General features: G+C 38.1%; 1 long non-coding RNA gene across 1 annotated transcript in view; it reads right to left on the reverse strand.

Annotated features, from left to right (window-relative positions):
• Window positions 1-23,916, reverse strand: part of LOC134299467 (uncharacterized) — a 52,014-nt gene extending 28,098 nt beyond the window's left edge. The window contains exon 1 of the long non-coding RNA XR_010006684.1: window positions 23,501-23,916. This is a non-coding gene — a long non-coding RNA (uncharacterized LOC134299467). The remainder of the gene's footprint in view (window positions 1-23,500) is intronic.
• Between the last annotated feature and the right edge of the window lie 485 nt (window positions 23,917-24,401).

Here is a 24,401-nt window from a genome sequence, read left to right on the forward strand (position 1 = left end):
TGAAATGACTTGAAGGCACACAACAACAACAATCCTAATTAACTTGACTATTTCGTTGGCCAGAAACAGGCCCACACTTCCCATTGAAATCCTGATAGGTTTATGTTGGTTAAAACTGTTCTTATTTTTAAATATTGTATTGTTCTTTTGTGAGGGGGGGTTGCACTACAAATAAGACATGTGCAGGGTGAATAGGAATTTGTATTTTTTTTCTTCAAACTATAGTCTGCCCCCCTCAACACTCTGAGGGACTGTGGACCGGCCCTCTGCTTAAAAAGTTTGAGGACCCCTGCTCTAAGTCATCATATAATTTTTGTTTGATTACGTTTTGTTCAATTTATTGATGTTAGGTTTAATTCATTGATGTTAGGTTTAATCTGATGTGAGGTTTTAACGTTATTTTTATATGTGGGGTTTTTCATGTATGAATTTTTCTGGGATTTTATGTCAGTATTTGTTTGTTTTTATAGAGGCATTGAATGTTTGCTGTTGTATGTTGGAATCTGCCTTGAGTCCCCTGGAAAGATAGGGCGGAATACAAATAAAGTTTTATATTATTATTATTATTATTACTACTACTACTACTACTACTACTGGTGGCACAATGTGTTAAAGCGCTGAGCTGCTGAACTTGTGGATCAAAAGGTCCCAGGTTCAAATCCCAGGAGCGGAATGAGCACCCGCTGTTAGCCCCAGCTCCTGCCAACCTAGCAGTTCGAAAACATGCAAATGTGAGTAGATCAATAGGTACCACTCCGGCGGGAACATAACAGCACTCCATGCAGTCATGCCGGCCACATGAACTGGAGATGTCTTTGGACAATGCCGGCTCTTCGGCTTAGAAATGGAGATAAGCACCAACCCCCAGAGTCGGTCATGACTGGACTTAACGTCAGGGGAAACCTTTACTACTACTACATGGCAGACATATTCCTAAACCTCCCAGAGTGTGTTTGGGAGCATTTTAGGGTAGAGATGTGCATATTGCAGTGGTATGAAACCTTCCTATTCTTCAATGAGATGACATTCGGAGCCTGATAATCGTTTTGCCTTCTGTTTGGTAATTACTAAGTGCAGCATATGAAATAACACATTTCTCAGTTCGGCTTAAACGTGATATTGTTAGGAAGGTTCAACTACCAGGGTTTACAGTGGGGAAATTAGAAAATTGTTGTCAGTATGTCAGCCTATCAGTTTGAGAACTTTTCTTGAAAGAAGGATTTATCTTTGAAGCTACCTACTCTGGTTCATTTCATTTTACATAACTCCTGTTTATTGCCGCTTCACGGTGTGGGTGAAATGCAGCAGTTATGCTTGTGACTAATTTCAACCCTTTTTGGAAAAACAACATTCCTGCTGCTGTGCCTTGGCACCACTACACACACACTTCTTACCATCAAAATTACATGGCTAATTGTTCCTATTAGTATGTTTTCCCTGTGTATTCTGCTATGCCAAATGCACCATCCAAACCTATTAGCTTAGATCCATAATTAATAACTTCAAGTTATTAAAAAGGCAATGAATGGCAATTGAAAGAAGTTGCAAGTTACTTTGAAAAGCAAATATTTATTCATATAAATGAAACACCATTGTTTCAATAGAAAAACACCTTTAAGAAAGCCTGTCTCTTTGGTGCCTGCTTTTCTGCTCCATATTCCCACTATCTCTGCTTTTCGTAGAGGAAAGTTCCCCTGCAACTTCACAATTTCACCCCTCCATACATACTCCATTTATTCACACGCACCTCTGATAACAAGGTATCCAGATGCAAAAGTAGAAAGATCTCAAACATTATAGCTGTTTAGATGATGAAATTTCATCATATCTGGCCTCAGATGTACCTTCTGAAAGTCCCTCTTCTGTAGAACTAGAAAATACAGTGTGACTAGTACTCATGGTTTTATTTATCTATATCCAATTAAATATGTCTTCTCTAAACATTTTCTAGGTCCCTGCTATTATTGGGCTGAAGGTCTTTCATTTCAATAAGGTTTGCTATTATTCATAGTTTTGGGTGTCCACATGTAAAACACATATCCAAAAACATATCTCCATGATGTTGTAGAAGTAGAAACTTTTATTACGGTCAATGACCAGCTCGTAACAGGGGTACCCAGTTCTGTACATCCATGTCAGACTTCATTAATAATAATAAAATTATAATAAAAAATTTAAAAACCATTATAAAATTGAATTATTTACCAATTTAAAATCTAGGCTAAAGACCACACACAAGTAACTATTGAAGCCCAACTAATCCCACAGGATCCTCTGGGGCAGTCTCAAGGGAGGGAGTGGGGATGACACCGGTGGGAGGGGGGAGTAACCATAACTGTAAATAACAGTCTAGAACTATAATTATCAGTCTATTTCTGATTCCCCATCTATACTCTGTAGGACATGCTTAAGTCTTTTGGCTCTCAATCAGTGCTGCTCCATGATGTTGTAATGTTGCAGTGACAGAGGGCCCTTCCAGACCAGCCCAAAAATGCGGGCCTGTCACCCTTTTACCAGAAGTCTCCAAATGACGCCTCAGGTAAAAGCGAATTAATTCTGAACAAAACAGGGTTTCCCTGCTTTGTTCCAAATTAATTAGATACTCCATTAGATCCGAGTCTTCCTGAAAGGCCCAGGTCTAATGGGGTATTGGGCCTGTGGGGACTCACCCCCAGGTAGTCCTGGGCCTACCTGGGGGTGAGTCCCCATTTGCCATTTTGCACCTTTTGGGCTCCTGGAGCCAAAAGGTTGAAATGGTGCCTGTTCTGTCTCCCAGGAGTTTGATTTGCATTGTCCCATAGTTGTAGGAAATAGCACACTTTCTGCATTTCTTCCAGGGTTGCTACAGACTCAGCAACACCCTGATAGTTAACCATTAACAGAGGTTTGTAGCCAGCCTGCAAAGCTTTTGCTGTTGTCAGCTTGCAAAAGTATCTTTTTGATCTTGAGGGCCACCCCTTTTTCCTGGGGATAAAATCTCCATTTTGAAAAGCCCTTTTGCCTTCTTCAAAATAGAGAAAAGAACTCAGATCTGCTTGTGTGGTCAAGCCAGGCCAGCTCAGACAAGCCATCGTAAGTACTAACCTCTTGCCTTTAAAACTAGTTCAGAGTTCAGATAGGGAAAGACCTGCTCTTTCTAAAAAAGTAACTCAGCACTAGGGTAAAGAATATCCCAGGATTTATCTGCCATTGGAAGAAGCTCTAACCACTTCGCCTCCAAGCTAGCTTTGAGTTTAGATAGGGAAAGACCTGCTCTTTCTGATATAGCAACTCAGGGTTAGGGTAAAGAGCATCCCAGGATCTCTCCATCTTTGGAAGAAGTTAACCCAGCAGCTAAAGGGAAAGGTAAAAAAAGAAAGAAAAGGGAAACATCTGCATGATTTAGAAGTTGACTGTTTGTATTTGTAACCTCAACAACCTGTGCCAAGCCTATCAAGAACTTTGAGAAAATAAAAGTCTTGTTTGATGTTCAATTTGGAGTGGCCTTAGTTGCTGGGACTCCTGAGCTTCAAAGTAAGGCCCTCGCGGTCCACCCGGCAAAGAAAGGAGCACATCTTAATTTCAACCAAAGGTGCCTGGATGTGACGGCACTGTGCCCACCCCCTCCCTCCAAGCATTAATTTTAAAAAAACATACCAGGCCACTATTATGGTGATTCTTTTCTCTTTCTGATGTATACAAATGACACACCAGGAGACTGAGGGGAGAGCAAATTAGGGGTGAGTAACTACTGGGATGGCATCTAAACACCCCCTCCTCCTCCAGGAAAGTCCAGTTTTTGTGTGTGTGTGTGTGTGTGTGTGTGTGTGAACTTAAACTTATGCCAGAGTCAGGTTTTTAACCTGCTTCTGTGCAGGTTTAAGTTATGTCTGGAAGTATTCAGAGACTCAAGAAAGGGGCTGGATCTTCCATGATCACCACATTTTCTCAACCAAAGCATATGCTCACTGAATACCCCTTAGCACGCAAAATCATAAAAAAAATAGTGATACTTTGCTTTGGAAATCATAGTGCCACAGAAGCAGTAAAGGAAGTAACTGTGGGTTTTTCCTTTTTGCAAATGAAATCACTCTTGAAATAGTCTCCCATGCAACACCAATTGAAGATCAACAATGTCATGTAGCTGGCCTCAACTGACAGCATGATTATCTTGGGGCTATTGCACTTTACTGGCTTCTTGCAACAAGGCTCCAAGTGAATACAAATTTGTTTCACTTACTACAAAATTGTGCTAAATATGCTATTTGCAGAGTATTTGTTATTAATAAAAGTTTTATGTGTGACTGACTGCATGTATATACGTTTTTGCAACTGGCAAAAACATGATATAAAAGAACTCTCTTGAAGTTGGCAACAAATTACAGTGATAAAGGAAGACTCAAATTTGACTAGCCTGTTATATAGGAGAGTTAAGGAAGTGTCTTGAAGTAAATGGAATTCATTCATAAAAATGTAGCAGCATTGCTGAGTAATATACAGTCTTATAGACTATCAGATCTCCAGAGAAACCTAAAAGAAATAGTGCAAATAGTTCAGCCAAATTTATCCAAACCCCTGGCCATAACAGAAGATTTTCAAATGTGCACATCTGAGGTTTCAGATGAATCTGCTTCCATATTTGCAGCAAAATTACAAAGGCTGTGACTGGAAGGAAAATATTAATATTTCATTAAGAGACAAATTATATGTAGACCTCACAGTGAGGGGGTAGAAAAGAGATTTAATGATTGGAACCCCTATTTTCAGATATGCTTTAGAAATCATAATGGTAATGGAAACATAAGCTAGAAATTCAATTGAATGCCAAAACAGAGTTAAATAAGAAGTTGAGGTGTACAAAATGAATGCCTAATAAAACAACAGAGGCATGAACAGCCATCGTGGAGCATACAATTTATTTATTTATTTATTTCCAACATTTATATCCCGCCCTTCTCACATGAAGGGACTCAGGACGGCTTACAACAAACAACCTATCTTGTCAAACTCCTTGTTCCCACAGTGGTTAACTAGAAGCCTTTGCTTGCTTGCTCCAAAACCCGAGAATTACTTAAGATAATTCATTATGAAGCTATTCTCATGTAAGTATGGTTGTTTGGTTTATAGATTTAATCAGTAGCTTGTATAGAGTTTATATTACCTTTCAAATCACACTACCAAGGAATCATAACCAATTACACAGCCCAACAACAATATACTATTGGTGTTTTGTTTTTAGGACTATTCCTGGGGTTATTTGGGGCACTAATTCAGAAAATTGGATTGGATGGATTACATCAGCATTATTTTCTTAGGACTTCATCACACTAGAGCATATAAGGTAAAGGTTTTCCCCTGACGTTAAGTCCAGTCGTGACCGACTCTGGGGGTTGGTGCTCATCTCCATTTCTAAGCCAAAGAGCCGGCGTTGTCTGTAGACACCTCCAAGGTCATGTGGCTGGCATGACTGCATGGAGCGCCGTTACCTTCCCGCCAGAGTGGTACCTATTTATCTACTCACATTTGCATGTTTTCAAACTGCTAGGTTGGCAGGAGACTAGAGCATATATCCACCCTAAATTCAGTTGTTGCCTCCTGCTGAATTCTGGGGTTTGTATTTTAGGGAGGGACCTTTAAAATGCTTGGAGAGGTATTTGGCCTCACTAAACTACAAACTCCAGAATTCTGCAGGACGCAGCAACCAATTTTAAAATGGATAGATGCTTTAGTGTGATGAGGTCCTCAGATATGGTTATCATGATTTCCTATGGGCCAGCAGATAGTGACTGGTAGGTGGCATATGTTCTGTATCTCTGGAACTAGAACTGATAGAGGAAAACCGGTGCCATTATTGAAATCAGCAGATCAAATATATCCAGAAACAGAGCTAACATATGAGGCCCCAGAAGGTGTTGGCCAGTATTATGAATTCTGCTGTTTTTACAGATTAGTGACTTCATACCTGATTATTCCCAGGCTGTGTTGATGTCTTCTAACAATGTAAGTCTTGTGAAGCCATAGAATAAACCTGGGATAAATCAGTTTCCATTTCAGATAACTACATCCCTATTCATATATGCTGAAACCTAAATAAGGTAACTATATGAGAAGGGAGAGTAAATTTGTACTGTTCCCACCATTGTCATTTCTGTCGTTCCCCAATCATATGGAGAACCTGAATGTATAGAGGATGTGGAGATGACAATGGAGGGGACAGAGCTACTGCTCTACCATCTCATGCATCGGCTTCCTTCAGAGTTTGAAACTGATGGAATAGCATTTTTTTCAAGACTTTCTATAGTACTACATTCCATAGTGTGGTTAAAAAAAGGCAATTTGAAAACAATCTTTGCAAGGCATATTTTCCATCTGTCAATCATAACATGAAAAATAGCTCAGTGCACAACAGATTTTCTATTATGTGAGTAGTAACAGTGTCTCTCAAGATGAGGCAACATCTCAGTAAGGATTTCAAATGTTTTAAAATCTTTTTTTAGAAGGGAGGGGTTCTTCTAGAAAAAAAACTCAGATTTCTGGCATTAGAACAGATTACTGTATATACTCGAGTATAAGCCTAGTTTTTCAGCCTTTTTTTTAAGACTGAAAAAGCCCCCCTCGGCTTATACTCGGGTGAGGGTGCTGGTTGGCTTATATTTGGGTCAGCTTATACTCGAGAATATATGGTACATTTATTATTTTTCTGTATTATTGTTTCTACTATTACATTTATTTTACTCTATTTTTCTTATTATTATTATTAATACATTTATTATTTCACTCTATTATTATTATTATTATTATTATTATTATTATTATTGTATTTATTATTTTACTCTATTTATTATTACATGTATTATTTTCCTGTATTTATTATTATTATTACATGCATTATTTTACTCTATTATTATTAAAAGGATACATAAGCACATTTACATTGAAGAAGATGAGAATAATTATTTGATCAGAGTTGGACAGTCTTATCTTAAATTTGAGCTTTATGTAATTATTCAAAAACATTTAACCTACTGATGCCTCAATTAATGTAATTTTATTGGTATCTATTTTTATTTCTGAAATTTACCACCCTTGGCTTATACTGGAGTCAATGTTTTCCCAGTTTTTTTGTGGTAAAATTAGGTGCCTCGGCTTGTATTCGGGTCGGCTTATACTCGAGTATATACGGCATATCTAGTTAATATTTTCTGTCACAGAGGTATAAAAAGGATCCAGCCAATTTTTAGGATTTACAGAATATTTTTAAAAGGAACTACTGGTTAACCACATTTGAAACTCATGCAAAGAGAAGTCTGGCCAATTTAAATTAGTAACATTGATAGTTTTAATGGATTTGTACAAATCCAAAATATCAATGTAATCCTAATAACTGTGAGCTATGTGTCTTTTAAATATGACCCTAGATCTACATAAAATAGAGGACTTGAGTGCATTTTCTTAAGTTCTGTGTTTTGACAAAATATATTTCTGAAAGATAACACCAGATTCATTTATATAATATTATGTTGTATATATTCCATGTCTTGGTTATATCACAGAGCTTGTTTAATAAGTTTATTAAGCAACATCTAAGACAGGGGTCCCCAAACTAAGGCCCGGGGGCCAGATGCGGCCCTCCAAGGCCATTTACCTGGCCCCCGCCCTCAGTTTTAGACATAGGCTCGCCCAAAGTCTGAAATGACTTGAAGGCACAACAACAACAATCCTACTTGATTATCTCATTGGCCAGAAGCAGGCCCACAATTCCCACTGTAATCCTGATAAGTTTACAGTATGTTGGTTAAAATTATTTTTATTTTTAAATATTGTATTGTTTTTTCATTTACCAATATGGTAAATGAAATATAATAATAATAATAATAATAATAATAATAATAATAATAATATAATATACTAGCTGTGCCCGGCCACGCGTTGCTGTGGCGAAGTCTGGTGGTATGGGAAATAAAGTATTGAGGAATTGGTGGTAGTTAAGGTCAAGGGTAAAGGTTTTCCCCAGACATTAAGTCCAGTCGTGTCTTACTCTGGAGGTTGGTGCTCATCTCCATTTCTAAGCCGAAGAGCCGGCGTTGTCCGTAGACTCCTCCAAGGTCATGTGGGATGACTACATGGAGCGGCGTTACCTTCCCGCCGGAGCAGTACCTATTGATGCACTCACATTTGCATGTTTTCGAACTTCTGGGTTGGCAGAAGCTGGGGCTAACAGTGGGGGCTCTCTCCGCTCCCCCAATTCAAACCTGTGGCCTTTCGGTCCAGAAGTTCAGCAGCTCAGCGCTTTAACATGCTGCGCCATCAGGGGATATTATTTCCTAAAGGTTGTGAATATACAATATTTCTGATTGTTTTTTTTTTTGTCTGTTGGAGGGAAGTATGAATGCTGCAATTAGGAAAAATGATTAGGATGTAATGGCCTTGCAGCTTTAAAGCCTGGCTGTTTCCTCCCTGAGTGAATTTTTTGTTGGGAGGTGTTAGCTGGCCCTGATTGTTTCATGTCTGGAATTCCCTTGTTTTCAGAGTGGTGTTGTTTGCAATATTTTATGTGCTTCTACTGTCTGTGGCCCTGAGAAAACAGAGGATTTTCCAGACTTTGATAATGGGAATACTTTGTCGGGAGGTGTTAGCTGGCCCTGATTCTTTCCTGTTTGGAATTCCCTTGTTTTCAGAGTGGTATTGTTTGCAATATTTTATGTGCTTCTACTGTCTGTGGCCCTGAGAAAACAGGATTTGCCAGACTTTGACGATGGGAATACTTTGTTGGGAGGTGTTAGCTGGCCCTGATTGTTTCCTGTGTGGAATTCCCCTGTTTATTTACTGTCCTGGTTTTAGAGATTATATTGTTCTGCATTATTCTATCCCAGTAATTATTTCATATTAAAGTAGAATCTCACTTATCCAAGATTTGCTTATACAATGTTCTGGATTATCCAACGCAGTCTGCCTTTTCATAATCAATGTTTTTGTAGTCAGTGTTTTAAATTCATTGTGATATTTTAGTGGTAAATTTGCAAATACAGTACAGTAGAGTCTCACTTATCCAACATAAACGGGCCGGCAGAACGTTGGATAAGCGAATATGTTGGATAATGAGGAATTAAGGATAACCCTATTAAACATCAAATTAAGTTATGATTTTACAAATTAAGCACCAAAACATCATGTTAGACAACAAATTTGTCAGAAAAAGTAGTTCAGTACACAGTAATGCTATATAGTAATTACTGTATTTATGAATTTAGCACCAAAATATCACGATATATTGAAAGCATTGACTACAAAAATGCGTTGGATAATCCAGAACGTTGGATAAGCGAGTGTTGGATAAGTGAGACTCTACTGTAAATACTACATAGCATTACTGCGCATGGAACTACTTTTTCTGTCAAATTTGTTGTATAATATGATGTTTTGGTGCTTAATTTGTATGTTTAATTTGATGTTTAATTGGCTTTTCCTGAATCCCTTCTTATTATCCAACATATTCACTTATCCTGCCGGCCTGTTTACGTTGGATAAGTGAGAGTCTACTGTATATTTCTAATCTTATATTATCTGCTCAGAACTGGATTATATGAGGCTCCTTCTTCACAGCTGTATAAAATGCACACTGAAGTGGATTATATGGTAGTGTGGAGTCAAGATAATCCAGTGCAAAGCAGATAATATAAGATTATAAATGGGTTATATAGCTGTGTTGAAGGGCCTTGAGTCTACACTGCCATATAATCCAGTGCAAATTAGATAATCTGTGGAAGAAGTCTAAGTGAGGCCTGAATTGGCCTGTCCCCTAACTGAAACCTGGCTGTCCCTTGGTTGCTAGGAGACCAAGTGGGCAGAGATTAGCCCTCTAACCTGGCAGCAATTGGATAAATAAAATTATTGCTCTCCCTCTAATTAGGACTTTATTTTTCTTTTCTTTTTGTTGTATCAACCTTGAGGCGTGGATGATGGGTTGTGTTGTCAAATTTTGAGGTTGGGGGGCCTGTACTTTTGTTGTTTTGTGAATTGCCGTGATGCCATCACTCTTTTATATATATAGATTGTATGTACATACAACTTGTAAGCCACTCTGAGTCCCCTTCGGGTTGAGAGAGGGTGGGGTATAAATGTAGCAAATAAATAAATGATTGTTGTTGGGGGGGGGGGTTTGCACTACAAATAAGACATGTGCAGTGAGCATAGGAATTTGTTTGTTTTTTTCTTCAAATGATAATTTGGCCCCTCAACAATCTGAGGGACCATGAATCGGCCCTCCACTTAAAAAGTTTGAGGACCCCTGATCTAAGATGCTAACCTAGCAGTTTGGAAACATGCAAATGTGAGTAAATCAATAGGTACTGCTTCTGCGGGAAGGTAACAGCGCTCTATGCAGTCATGCTGGCCACATGACCTACGAGGTGTCTATGGACAACGCTGACTCTTCAGCTTAGAAATGGACATGAGCACCAACCCCCAGAGTTGGACAAGACTAGACTTAATGTCAGGGGAAAACCTTTACCTTTACCTAAGATGCCACGTGAAATGAATGTCTTTCGTTAAAATTAAACTTTCAAAGGAACACTGAATGTGGCAGTGCATAAGCTCAAGTCTTTGCATGCCTATTAAGGAGTAAAGCCCACTGTCTTTAATGGAACTTTCTCCCTCATAATTCTGCAGATGATTGCAGACTTAAAACAATTAACCTTAACCCTGAAGCGAAACAGGTATTCCTCAATCAGTTAAAGGTGAAAGTTGGAGTAAACATTTTGCAGTTGTGGAAATGAAGGATCAGTAAACTATTTTAAAAACATCGACTTAAATTTTAATCTCTGGGGACACCAACTAAGAAAGCAGAACATATGCAGCCGTCTCCCACTAATGTCATTTTCTGTTGCCTGACTGAAACTCTCCACATGTCTTCAGGTGAAAGAGGTATCATCCATCAACTGTAAAACTCATCTCCAGCATTGCTCCTTGGAGAATACGTTTGGACAGACACCAATAATAATTCCTTACCTTTAAAATACTGTCTGCATTCTGAACAGGTAGAGCCTGTCTGCCAATTTGGGCACCATTGATTGCTTCGGCGTCTAAAATGTTTTAATTATTCACATGGCTAAAACCCATGGGAGTTTCAAGAGTTGCCTCCGATATACCAATCAATAATAACGTGAAGTGGGGGGAAAACCCAGAAAACCTACTAAAAATCTGCAATTGAAGCATTGACATATTTCAGATCATATTTTTGGACATTCTTGGTCCACATCACTCCAGTTGAGAGCTTAACATCCCTCCAAACCTTTCTGTCAGATTTTCCTATGGTGCATCTACACAGTAGAATTAATGTAGTTTCACACCATTTTAACTGCCATGGTGCAATCCTATGAAAGCATGGCATTGGGAGCTGGAGTTTTACAAGTTATTGAGCCTTCTCTGCCACAGAGTGCTAATATATCACTAAACTACAATTCCCACTTTTGATAGCTTTGAACAATGGAAATTAAAATGGTGTCAAAATGTAGCTAGTTACACCCTTACGCTTGATTCTTTTTATAATTTCTTTATGTTCTTCATGCTTTCTGTGGCCTTTAAACCTGATTAACTACATAATGGTTGTCGACTAGAATCCCATTGACTTGAATTCCATTTTATAGGACAACAGATATAGTAAAGAGAGGGCCGGGCTGTGGCGCAGCTGGCTAGTAACCAGCTGCAATAAATCACTACTGACCAAGAGGTCATGAGTTCGAAGCCTGGGTCGGGTTAAGCCCCCGACCATTAAATAGCCCAGCTTGCTCTTGACCTATGCAGCCCCGAAAGACAGTTGCATCTGTCAAGTCGGGAAATTTAGGTAAGCTTTATGCGGGAGGCTAATTTAACTAATTTACAACGTCATAAAACTGCCAGCAAAACACGAGGAAAGGAATGAGGAAGTACAGCCACTAGTGAACAGTGAAGCAACAGCTCCCCCTGTGGCCGGAATCGTGAAGCTGGAAAAAAATGTTAAATGCCTCTGTGTCTGTCTATACTGTATATTGTTTGTCTGTTGGCATTGAATGTTTGCCATATATGTGTTCATTGTAATCCGCCCTGAGTCCCCTTCGGGGTGAGAAGGGCGGAATATAAATACTGTAAATAAATAAATAAATAAATTTCCTCCCACTGAAATGTCGTCCCCACTATATCCCTTTACTCTCTCTCAGACAAGTGACTAGCTGGTATTCATTCTGTTAGTGAAGCAAGCATCAGTGAAACACATAGTTAATTTATATTATACTGGACTGTGAAAGTGGAGTCGTTTTTACAATGCACAAGCACAACACAAATGGAGACCCTGGTGGCGCAGTGGGTTAAACCCTTGTGCCGGCAGGACTGATCACTTGAAGGTTGACCTGAAGGTTGCTGGTTCGAATTCAACCCAGGGAGAGCACGGATGAGCTCCCTCTGTCAGCTCTAGCTCCATGCAAGGACATGAGAGAAGCCTCCCACAAAGATGGGCATCAAAACATCTAGGCATCCTCTGGGCAACGTCCTTGAAGATGGTCAATTCTCTAACACCAGAAGTTTCTCAAGTAACTCCTGACAGAGAAAAAAAGCACAATGATGCCACTTTAACTGCTATGGTTCCATCCTATGGAATCTTAGGATCTATAGTTTTATGTGGTTTTTCTCTGTCAAAGATCCCACGCCAGCAGATTGCAAGTCCTAGAATCCTATAGGATGAAGCCACGGAAAATAAATGATTGAAGTGCTTTTATTATATAGTGTAAGCTGACATCTACTGGCAAGAATCCTGCAGTAGAATCAAATGTCTATATGTTGAAGGAGCAGAGATGAATTAAATTACTGTGTGCCTAAATAAGTATTTCATTAGTTAGAAGAGAGAGAAAAGAAATGAAATAATCTGTCGCTTTTAGATGATTCTCTTCCAGAGTCTTGTGTTATTTAAATAGCTGTTAATGTGTCTGGAATGGAAACTACAAATCTCTGTGCCAGATGACCCTTTCACCCCATGTGCCTTCCTCCATGATTTCTGCTAAAATAACTGGAAGTTAAGTAGAGATTTATGTCAGGAGAGGTGAGGACCCTGCAGCTGGGACAGCTCTCTACATCTTCTGAGCTTTGACCTGTCATTGCCATGACTAACATTTGTATGTCTGAGAAGATGAATGACAGGGTTCCATGAATGACAAGCATATGGCGGTATGTCTAGAAGTCACCTCAACCCTCTGAAGCAAGCGCTTGACTTGATCTGCCCGTGACAGTTTCCAGCTTTACTGTCTGCCTTTGGATATATTTGATAGAAGTGAATGATTTAGTTGTCTAAGTAGATTAGATGATGTGCAATCAAAGTAGTTGTCAACTACAGAAAGGATGTGGCTCTCCATGGGAAAATGACATACCGAACAAAAGCTAGGCTAAAAAAAGTAACTGAGAAAATACTTTTGCCCCTAATCACTAAACTGAATACATCTCAATGAACACACCACCAAATTTCAGTTTTGCCTGTGATGCTACATATGTAGTTCCCATAGGAAAATATCAAATGAAGGCACCTTCCCAAGCAACACCGGTTTCAATGTGTGGTAAAGATGGGGATGCTTCTTAATAAATAATAAGCTAGGAGAGGAGGAAACAAGTTACTTTTGCCTGAGGACGTCTAAATGCACTAAAAAAAAACTACCTTGTAGACACTACAATCCTGCCACATGATGTTCTTGATTATTCAGTTGCAACATGGTTGTTTGGGTTTTAATCTGGTTTAAAATATCTTACTTTTTATCCTGCAGTTTTATAGAAAATCGAGAATTTTTGGCATGTAGTCGGCCAGGTTGTATCTGTTGTAGTTCAGCCTGTAATTGTGTCTGATGTCAATGATGTCAATGGGGATGATGGGTATGCTGGGCCTGTGCCTGATGGCAATGGGAATGATGGTTTTTGGATTTCTATGCTGCCTTGTTCTTTTGGATTTTGCTACCTTGTTTCTTATATTTTCGGCTTTGTACCTTGACGTTCATGGATTGTTACCTATTGAAGATACTGTTTTTGGACTATAATGTTTGCATCATTTTTACTGTTTGCTTCATTTTTATTGCTTGTCTTTCATATATTCTTCAATAAATGGCTTGCTGATTATACTCAACTGGTGTGGTATTTCAGAGGTATTCCTGCTCTGGGATACAACAGTATCATTTTGTTGTGGAGTTGCAGGAAGGAGTTAGTGGAAGGCAGAGAAGTTAATATTCTTGTTGGTAAATCATTCTTTCTTGGATTGAATTTTATTTTATTTTTAAAGCTGCATATCTACAAATACTTGCATATCAGTGCATTAGTGTAGCACACCCCTGCTTACCAGAAAATAGTAATACAGTAGAGTCTCACTTATCCAACATAAACGGGCTGGCAGAATGTTGGATAAGTGAATATGTTGGATAATAAGGAGGGATTAAGGAAAAGCCTATTAAACATCAAATTAGGTTATAATTTTACAAATTATTTATTTATTTATTTATTATTTACAGTACAGTAGAGTCTCACTTATCCAAGCCTCGTTTATCCAAGCTTCTGGATTATCCAAGCCATTTTTGTACTCAATGTTTTCAATATATCGTGATATTTTGGTGCTAAATTCATAAATACAGTAATTACAACATAACATTACTGCGTATTGAACCACTTTTTCTGTCAAATTTGTTGTAAAACATGATGTTTTGGTGCTTAATTTGTAAAATCATAACCTAATTTGATGTTTAATAGGCTTTTCCTTAATCCCTCCTTATTATCCAAGATATTTGCTTATCCAAGCTTCTGCCAGCCCGTTTAGCTTGGATAAGTGAGACTTTACTGTATTTATATTTCGCCCTTCTCACCCCAAAGGGGACTCAGGTTGGATCCCATTATATACATATAGGGAAAACATTCAATGCCCATATACACATAGAACCGAGACAGAGACAGACAGATGCAGAGGCAATTTAACCTTCTCCTGAGGGGATGTTCGATTCTGGCCACAGGGGGGAGCAGCTGCTTCATCATCCACTCTGACCACACTTCCTCATTCCAACGTCGTAAATTAGTTACATTTGCCTCCCCACTTTTTATAAGTGGTAACTTATCTCCTACTTGATAGATGCAACTATCTTTCAGATTGCTAGGTCAGCAATGAGCAGGGGCTATTTTTTATTTTTAATTGACGGGTGCTCACCCCACCACAGGCTGGCCTCGAACTCATGACCTCATGGTCAGAGTGATTTATTGCAGCAGGCTGCTCACCAGCCTGCGCCACAGCCCGGCGCCAAAACATCATGTTATACAACAAATTTGACAGAAAAAGTAGTTCAATATGCAGTAATGCTATGTAGTAATTACTGTATTTACGAATTTAGCACCAAAATATCACGATGTTTTGAAAACATTGACTACAAAAATGCGTTGGATAATCCAGAACGTTGGATAAGTGAGTGTTGGATAAGTGAGACTCTACTGTACTTCACTTGCATGATGGCAGAGCTGTGTGACTGAAAATAATTCAAAGGAGTAGAAATATGGACAGTGACCTTATAGTGAGTTGAGTTTACCAGGGAAAATGTGTGGCCAATTGTGACAATCTCACTAGGTTGCGCATGATGTGTGTAGCATTAATGGGGCCACTGCAGAGTCAATGTGAACCAGGAAAATGTGGTATGAAAGAGAACTTTTTTTCATCAGTGTAGACAAATCTACTGAGAAGGTCAAATTTCTGTTCCCCTCTTTCCTCTCCCTCCTGCTGACAAACCACCTCATCACATAGGCTGATTTGCCCGTTGTACGTTGCTTCCCCTCCACTTTCAGCATGGAGCACTTCCCACAATGCACATCAACTTTTGTCTAGGCTCCATGCTGAAAGAGGAAAGATCATTGTGCACACATGGCCACCGTAGCAAAACAGGAGCTGGGCAGCAACACTTCCCTCCATGGGATAGGGGACATAGTAAGTAGAGTGATGTGGGGCATGGAGCAATGGGTTCTCCACACCTGCCGTCAGGAGCCCATGAATTTGAGGTGAATCCATGAGCCTTTATGATGAGGTCATTAAACTAATTTTACATATTGAACTAGCTTGCAAGCATTGCAAGCATTGAATTATTCTCAAATGGCATAAAAGAACTTAAACAGATACAGGCATACTAATATTTATATTCATGGGTCACTACATGCTGCACAATCTTTAGCTCCTTGAATCTTTAGCTCCTTGAATATTAATCAAGGAATTCTTTTGAAGGGCACTTTATAGCAGTATGAATTCAGATTTATAAAATAAGTTTTCTAAATCAGAATATGAGAAAATGAGTTGAGTTTTCTCACTATTTTTCCTTGCAGCCATGTAGTTCTACCATGATTTATTGCCAGAAATTCCATATGGTCGTGAAAAATAGTATGGGTGGTATCTACAGCAGTAGCGTCAAATCCTTCTAATTTTATGATTAAGGTAGATATAATAATCCAATTTTTATCTCAATTTCATATAAAATAGTCTACAGACTATTTTATAATTTGTTGACTATATCAGCAAATTCACAAGGCTGATCTATACTACCTTACAAAAGCAACAATTGCCCTTAATACATGAAATAATACTCTATATTTTGAATCAATCTTTCATTTAATCAAGTATAGAAGATAGAATACAAAGTGAACAATAAAGTTTATTTTTAGAACAGGCATTTCTGGGTCCCAGTTATTTAATTGTTAATAGCTGTTAGTGCTATTACAATGTAATTTTGTAGGTGAAACAATTTCCTGTAATACCCATTTATCCAACATATGTTGTTGTATATCGGATGGCAATGAACAAAATATAATTTTATTATGCAAAATACAATCAAGAAATTATGTTTTCATACCTAAAAGTAATTCTTTAAAATCTAATTAGCATCTCTTTAATTAATGTTGATAAAATTGCTGAACCATCAAGGAATATCTTGTTCTCTACCTCCAGCATAAATGCTGAAGTAATTTTGCAATTTATATGCACTGTTATTTCTGCAGACCAGTGTCTTCTTCATTAATGTGTACATTAGAAATGGATATTTAAAGCTTTCATTGTCAAGTGCGCTTTGACTACCGTAATCCCTTTGATCTGGTACAAAAGACATTAAAACAGCCAGTTAAAAGATTTGGAGCTTTGTGCATAGATAGTCATACTTTTAAAAAAAATATGAATAACAAAGATACAATTCCAATGTAATCACAATTTCCTAGACAACTAAAGATTACAAACTTATTTAAGTATATTCATGATTCAGTAGTAATGTTGGAAATCTTTTATATGTAAGAAAATATCAACAGACCAATATATTATTATTATTATTATTATTATTATTATTATTATTATTATTATTAGTATTATTATTTTTATTATGACACAGCAAACAAGATAGATATGCTGGATTTCATATCACAAAATCACAAGTCAGACACTTCCGAAGTGTCTAGGACTGTGTGATGTATTTTCGGATGATGTGTGCAGATCCCAGCAGGGTGGCCTTTTGCAGCTGGCAGACTGTGATTTTGTCAATGTCTATTGTTTCCAAATGCTGGCTGAGATCTTTTGGTACGGCCCCCAATGTGCCCATCACCACCGGGACCACCTGTACTGATTTCTGCCAGAGTCTTTGAAGTTCAATCTTGAGGTCCTGATAGCGGATGAGTTGTTGTTGTTGTTGTTGTTGTTGTTGTTGTTGTTGTTGTTGTTATGTTATGTTATGTTATGTTTATTTATATGTTGGTTGGTTTTTCTCTCCACAAGGAGACTCAAAAAGGAGACAGAATATATGCCTCCAAATACAGTAAAACAGTTCAAGTCTTCTCTCCAACACAAAGTCCAGAGTTGGGGACAAGAAGTATTTAAATGCCTGATCAGTAAACCTATCTTTGGATTATATATCTTTATATATAATTATATAATGACAGAATAATCTTTTCATTTGAATTTTTCTTTTCATTACAGTTGGAATTTGGGGGTTAGGTGGGAATCATATTCTTACTGTGTTTTACTTACATGTCTTTTTCTCTCTCCTTTCTCTACTTTTCTTCTCTCTATTTCTTTATTTTCTTAACGTATCTTACTTTGTAAATCAGATTGTTAATGCTAAAAAATACCCCAATAATTGGGAAAGCTTCACTCCCCTCTCTTCATACAAGACAAATTGTGTGACTTAAGAATGCTAAAACAGGACTAACAAGAAAGGAAATTTTGATATCTTGTTCCTCCTATCAAGAAAATTAAACTATAATTCATACAGAGGAGAAAAATCAGATACTATTCACTGTCAGTGCCATACTTGTGAAATAGTTTAGGTGTTTTGCACTGTTAATACTGTAATCAAAATTAAGCAGTCAAAATCAAGAGGAGATTGTCAATATTGGAGCAATAGACATTGAAACTTGCAGAAGTTGATTTTAAAAAGGAACAACGCCTCCAGAAGTTAGTCCAATGCGGACTCCGCATACTCCAGTGCCACAGACTGAAGTGAGAATTGAAAAAGAGTAACAGGACATGGGACAGTGCAGGGACTGATATCCTTTGTTGTAAGACAAGGCTGAATGGAAGCCAGTTGGACTGGCAGGCTCATGTGGTCTCTTCTAATGGGAGAACTTCTATCAAAGGGAATACACTGCATTGTGTTACCCATTTATTAATCTATCTGTCATTGTGGTTCTATCATCCGTATTAGCCATGAGACTAATATTCTATAATCTCTGGATTCCCATTTCTAACATTAGTGGTAGAACTATGTGGAAAATATCCATTTAAAGCCCTGTGTTCTTGAACCATTCTTAACAGAAAAGTTCCAGTCTTTTCCATTTGTCATAAACTCCAGCAAAATGTTGTAAGCCAGTCGATAGCAATGATTAGTAACATGTGCTGTGAACTGAATCACCTCAACTCAATTCCAATTTTCTTCGTTCCTGTGGGTAATGGTAACTGATCCAGAAAGTGAAAGAATTTGCTATGTACACACATACTCCAAGGTTGGCTGAACTGAAACATTTGACAAACAGTTCTCTGCTTTGAAAGCTGCAGGACCCCTCCACTCATAGCCAGGAAGTCAGATGTTGTCAGAAGAATTGCCAGTTAATGAGGTGCAAGCTAGATAGCCTTTACCCTCAGAACAGCAGCCAGCAGCATGTATGGCATAATAGCATGAATCTACAGACACACAAACATCTTGTACAAAAAGAAAGGTCCCAAGGTTCAAATCAGCTTGGAAAACAAGAAATATAGTCTGAAATCTCTGTTCTCTAATCCTGGAGGTTTGCGGGCTACAATGATGATGATGATGATGATGATGATGATGATGATGATGATGATGATGATGGTGGTGGTGATGATATCGTCATTGTTTATTTATATTGCATTCCAGACTCTTTAAAAGTGCAACTTTAGAGACATGGCCAGCAAAATAACCAGGTGTTTGTTGCTCTTAGATAACAAGTTTTATTTTGCAAACTGGAGCTCCAATGGTGCCCTCAAAATGGAGTGATCCCAGGCATTTACAGTGCATTTACTTTTATAGTTTCACAGTAACATGTTACCCTTTGCGGGCATCACTCAATCATTATCAGGCTCAATTGATTAAAAGACGATCAGACAATTTCATATCACGGTCCATATCCCCTGTCCTGTACCCTCCTTTTGTCCAGTTCTTATCAGTAGGAACCCTTTGCCCCAAACCCACAAAGTACACAACTAGTGTTGATGGCAGTGACACAGGGTAGGGTCCAGAAAGCTTCTGGCTCATCAAGGCTATCTGTGTCCAAAACAGCGGGTTATGGGGTGCTCTCAGTCCCTCAGTTATGGTGAACTCATGATTTTAACATTTTCATAGTCACCTTCTTCAGGGCCAAGAAGATTTTAGTACTCTTAACTTCGTAGTTCACTTAAAGCAGGACTGAAGAATTTATAATATTCCAAATATTATGACCAATGGCAGAAGTCAGAAATGGAAAATAAATGGTCCTGAATATATCATTAGACCACCACACATAATACCTCCCCATGGCTATACGAGCTACATCATTCATCTCAAGGAGGAGACTATAGTCCACGAAAGTTTGTGCAGTGATCCAACTGTTAGCCTTACAGGTACTCTTTTATGTATTGGATACAAGAGACAAACTACTTTATAAATCTATATGTATCTGTCTATATATGTCGTATGTCTAATGGCATTGAATGTTTTCCATATATATGTGCATTGTGATCTGTCCTGAGTCCCCTTCGGGGTGAGAAGGGCGGAATATAAATACTGTAAGTAAATAAATAAATAAATCTATAGAGAGGCATTTATCTTTTTTTTTTTTTTTTGCCTTGCAGAACTTGTTACCTGAGGTAGCTTTGGGGGAAGTTGTAATTATACTTCCCAATGTACCCCTCATCATACCCTCTAAAATTCCAGATTCGTAGGTAAATACATTATTTCTATAGGAAACTGAAATGAATTTGGCAAAATAATTATTTAGATTATTTAGATGAAAATCCCAATAAAAATAGTAGAGCATAGTCGCTTAACACAAACTACTAATAAAAGTAACAACAAAAGTAATTGAAGTAGTTGAAAGGCCTTTTTTGCACATCTGATATATTGAAAAATCCTTGGTCATTTCTACACTGTATATTCAATTTTTAAAGAGAATAAAAATATACATTGACATTTGGATGCCTTTACATACTTGATTGAAGTAAATACTTTATAGTAACACAGTGCAGCTGTAAAAATGAAATGATGGAAAGAAAGCCATTAAAAATCTTTCACATATAGTTCCTAGCTGCAACTTCTACACCACTCAAATGAGAAAAATAGCATCTGTTGAAATGTGGACTTCAGTGCCATGATCAGGGTCTCTTCAATTAGGCAATGTGTATGAGGATAAATACTTGAAACAACTATAAACAAAAGCAATGATGCAAAAAGACAAATTTTATCACAATAATTAGATTTTTCTTTAAAAGGCTAGTTTATGTACAAGCGAAAAATTAGTGTGCTTGGGAATGGGAAAGTCTCTAAAAAGAAAGAAATGCATACGCATGTTAATAGCCTACAAATTAGCTAGAAGCAATGTGATCTTTGGCAATATGAACTTTGTGGCTCCCCCATACAGACTGCAGCTGTCACATCGTTCCAAAGTCATCCCATATGCTCACCTTTAAATTAAATGTGCCACAAAATTCCCATGCTCTCCCGACTTCACCTGAGCTATTATTCTTAGATGTCAGATGCTCATCCAATTTAATACTGAGAACCTCTACAGAGACTCAAGCAGGAGGTGGAAGCATTGCTCTGACTTGCCCTGCTTCATTTTTTATTGATGGGGAAAATGAACCTATGGTTCATAGACTCTTCACACTTCCTGCTCATTCCTCGGTAGATCCATATTGTATTAGAGAAGCTAGATAGCCAGTTTGATGCAATTTGATGTTTCTTGGTAGGCTTGAGCCTGTAAGGATCAAATCTTTTTACAAGAAAGAGGGTACAGTAGAGTCTCACTTATCTAACATAAATGGGCCAGCGGAACGTTGGATAAGTGAATATGTTGGATAATAAAGAGGGATTAAGGAAAAGCCTATTAAACATCAAATTAGGTTATGATTTCACAAATTAAGCACCAAAACATTATGTTATACAACAAATTTGACAGAAAAAGTAGTTCAATACGCTATGCTATGTAGTAATTACTGTATTTACGAATTTAGCACCAAAATATCACAATGTATTGAAAACACTGACTACAAAATGTGTTGGATAATCCAGAACGTTGGATAAGCGAGTGTTGGATACTGTATTTCAAATTAGTATTGCAGTTTCCTGAAAACACAGCCAGGTGAGTTAATATTTCCTGTGCATTTCTGATGTTCATGTCTTTTAATTATTTTCTCTGAAACACAAGCTGAGAGGAAAACATGGAAACAAATGCTACACCAAAATGCATAGAAATAGCGAAAGGAGAGGAGGAGTGGTCAGGAGGGAGCTAATCCATATTATTCCCCTTGGAATGGGAACCCACTTTTCTGTATTCTTCTCTATAATCGATCATGAGCAACCTCAGGATTTTCCAGGCTTCCTGTTTCCTAATTTCGCAAACAAATACAAAAAAAAACACCTTCATGCAGAACGTTCCCTTAGAAAACAAGAATATACAAGAGAACTAGTGTTCTTCAAAGGAGTAATTGAAGGTGCTGAATCCTAGTCCTAAAGCCAGTTCCCTACCATTGATAGCTCTATCAGATTAAAATTGAGAGTGGTTTCCATGTCTCAAAGGCATGAAAGCTGCTATTTTTGCATGAAGAAATAAAATTCCCAGAGAGAAATTCACCAAACAGGCTGCATGGAGCATTGGAGAGATACTTAAAGTAAGAGCCTAAATTAGTCTCCATGGAACAAGCTTTATTATAGTTAACCTATCAAGGTCAATCCTAAGGCAAAGTCTGAATGAATTTACTCCCAAATAATTGAGCATTGAGGTAGCAGTGCTCTGGCACTTTTAATAGCAGGGAAGGAGCAAGAATTTAGCAAGGTTAAATTGAATGTCAACACATGCCTACTGAAATTCCCTCTTTAACATTTCAGATGGAGGTGCCTTGTGCTTTTTTGCATGTGGCCACTTCAGCAGGCACCAGATTGCTGCCTGAATGTATAAACTGTACTCTGTGGGCCGCAAGAAACTGCCTTCATTAAGTATCTGAGTTACCTGACATCTGACTTTCTACCTACAGTTTTGTGAACTCTGTAATTTAATCCATAGTGAAATAACGATATAATATAATATAACTGAATGATAATGATGACCATTACTACTATGCCAGTAGTAATTTTGTTCAGGGCAGAGACCACCCAAACTACACTATTGGTGAAAGGAGCCCTTCACTTTTCATGCTTTTATTGGAACTTGAAAATTTATTTCCCTGACACTGACTGAGACCATTAGTCCACCTAAACTAAAGGGATGCTTTGCTAACCACACTTAGAGAGACCTGGTATCACATGGAGATTTGGAATCCAAGTTCTAACTAGGGCCATCCAGTACTGGATTTAGGACAAATGAGGCCCTGTGCTAGTTAAGGTATGAAAGAACTAGGCCCAGTAGAACTACACTGCCTGCTTTGTGGCACACTCCCATAGACTATCAACTCTATCATTATGTCTGGAATCGCTCCAAAACAGAACGCCTTCAATTTTAGAATTCCACCTCATAAGCAAAATCCATCATTTAAAAAATTGGCAGAATGATCACCCCCCCCCCAACCAACCAACGGAGCCCTGTGCTTAAGTACACCTAAGCACAATGGTAAATCCAGCACTGGGGCCAACCCTATTACGTTTTTTAAATTAGAAGAGATTAGACGTGTTTGTGATAGCAACAAAGCTGGGGAAACTATTGTTTGCCTCCTGTTCAGTAGTTATGAGATCACAAACCAGATATATGCTATCACAATTTTTGTGATTCACATTTCAGGTCATTCACAATTGAATATTGTAGTGAACCTTACCTATTAGGCTGGAAATCAAGCCTGGGTAACAGTGAGTGAGGCAGGCCTCCATTTTGTAGAGGAATGCCAGGCAGCCATCTTGAGTGTGGTTAGAAAGAGGAAGGAGTTTAGAGAGAGAATCCTAGGATTGGCCAGAGCAGATGGGAGGAGCCAAGTCTTAGAGTGAAGAGAAAAAAGAGCTCCAGGCAGTTTGGTTTTGGGTTTTGGAGAGGAAAGTGCAATTTGGAGTTTTGGTTGTGTGTGAGAGAACTGAGAGCTGTGAAACTAACAGGATAGGTCAGGCAGTTTGGATCTCTTGGGGGGAGATAATTCAAGAGATTGACTCTCACTAGTGGGCTGGTTAATAGAAGGACTCTAGGTTAGAGTTAATTAACAACCCAGGGGGCTATCTAGATTAGGTTAGTCGAACTCGTGACTATTCTCAGCAAATAGAGCGAGGATTTCTTGACCAATAGATAGTTTGGTTTGATTGGAACTGTTTGAAACTAAGTGAAGTAATCTGAAACATACAACTAAGTTAAGCTGAAGAACTTCTGTAACCGTTTACGCTTATGTACCTCTCTGAAGTAATTATTTGCCTGTTTTAACAAAATAAAATTTTATTCTATTTTCAACTTTCCAAAGCCTCTACAGTATATCTTTCTATTAAGAAGCCTTTATAATAGTTCCAGCAATACAACAATTAAATACCACAGAAAAGCCTCATGGTAAACATCAGTTTGGGAGCCAGGGGTGGAAACAGTGTGGGCAGGGAATGGGAGAAACGTATATCAAGTACATTTAACAACAAAAATCCTAAAAACATTTTAGGTTGGTGGCAGCTACCATTTTAAAAGAAAATCTAAAATCAAACTGTGTTTCCTCACCTCTCACATACGTGTGCTTGCGTGTGTGAAGAGTG

Source organism: Anolis carolinensis, chromosome 5 (assembly GCF_035594765.1).
Source record: "Anolis carolinensis isolate JA03-04 chromosome 5, rAnoCar3.1.pri, whole genome shotgun sequence".
NCBI lineage: Eukaryota > Metazoa > Chordata > Lepidosauria > Squamata > Dactyloidae > Anolis > Anolis carolinensis.